Here is a 1,488-nt window from a genome sequence, read left to right as displayed (position 1 = left end):
TAAAACGTAAACAGAAATAACCTTTCACCAGATAGTTGAATTCATAATACTTATTATGTTTAGTGATTAATATTCAACTTTAAGCCCCTTATAAAAATGTTGATGATTGGTTTTTCTTTTGGCAGCTGCTAGCTAGACATCTTTAGAGATGATTATCCCGAAATTTACACATTTTGTTTCACGGGTCCATCAGTCACCTACAACGTAGGACCAGGCACAAATATGAATCGGTCCAAGTTGCCATACCTCATCCGCACAACAAGATGAACACCAAACTTATAGAAGTAGTTAATTTAATGGTGGTATTATATAAAAAAAGGTTGTATATAAGGATATAATACAGGAAGAAAGACAGATATGAAGCAATTTTAATCTCAAAGGTTTAAGGAAAGTGTTTCACAGGTAATCTTAGCGTAATCATATGTCTCAAATTACTGTTTATGTATTACTTCTTTACTTACACATTTCACCCCACCCACCAGCATCCTTCATCGATTTCTTTCCTGAGCAACCCTTTCTAATTGTTTGCTGTTGATCTATAATGAGCAGTAGCTAAAGAGATTATGCCTAAAAGGTCTTATCATATTTGAAAATATATGTGGTATCCTAATTATATAATAACTGTAACAATAATGCTAAAAAGTCTATTTGTCTAACACTAATAATGATACATCGGATTTTTACCATAGCTTCCTAGCAATGAAGCATATAAAAAAAAGAAATAGTTGTACTATTACATTTTTAACTTTGTTACATAATAAAAATATTTCATTCACAGAATAACTGCAAATCATTTCAGATATAATATAATCATAAAGTTGATAGCAAAAAGTTAACATTTTTACAATTTGACTAAATTATAAGCAAAGATGGATAGTGACTAGCAGTGGAATTCAGTAGCTGAGTGGATAACGCGATGGCGTTTAAAGCGAAAGGTACTGGGTTCGAGTCCCCAAGTGAACATCAACTCTGAGATTCAGGTACATTCAGCTGACTGATTTCACTGCTAGCCACTATCCACCTTTGTTTATAGTGCTTGTGAATTAAGGCAATATCGAGGCAATACGCACAGTATGCACATATGGCCAATAAGAGACTGACCAGTTACAGTCCTAAACATCAATGGGAAGATTCAAACAAACAATATTAAGTGAATTTGACTAAATCATGTTATCAATTTAACAATCAACTTAACCTCAATACAGTAATTGAACAAAAGATATTCAGGCAAATGAAAACGTAGACTATTTCTTAGAAAAGGTATAAATATCTAATTTTTTCGGAGAATCACCTAGTGATATTAATAACTATTGTATACGTTGTATAATACATCGTTTAATCCAAGAAAAATTGCCTTTTTTACCCTACTCAAACACGTAATTCATGACAACTTCTTCAATGCGCTAATGTCTTTTCTTTTATTCATTGTAAAATGAAAAAGTATCTACCATTTCAAAAAGTAAACTGTCAATGTTTTTTAACATATTA

The 1,488-nt window shown here is 31.6% G+C and overlaps 1 non-coding gene across 1 annotated transcript; it reads left to right on the top strand.

Annotated features, from left to right (window-relative positions):
• Positions 1 to 892: 892 nt before the first annotated feature.
• Positions 893 to 961, top strand: Smp_tRNA_01752_Pseudo_TTA.1.1. The gene has a single exon. It is a non-coding gene (tRNA).
• The last annotated feature ends 527 nt before the right edge of the window (positions 962 to 1,488 follow it).

The sequence above is a fragment of the Schistosoma mansoni genome, assembly GCF_000237925.1.
Source record: "Schistosoma mansoni, WGS project CABG00000000 data, chromosome 1 unplaced supercontig 0010, strain Puerto Rico, whole genome shotgun sequence".
Taxonomy (NCBI): domain Eukaryota; kingdom Metazoa; phylum Platyhelminthes; class Trematoda; order Strigeidida; family Schistosomatidae; genus Schistosoma; species Schistosoma mansoni.
Note: the sequence above shows the minus strand (reverse complement) of the source record. Positions and strands in the feature narration are given on the sequence as shown.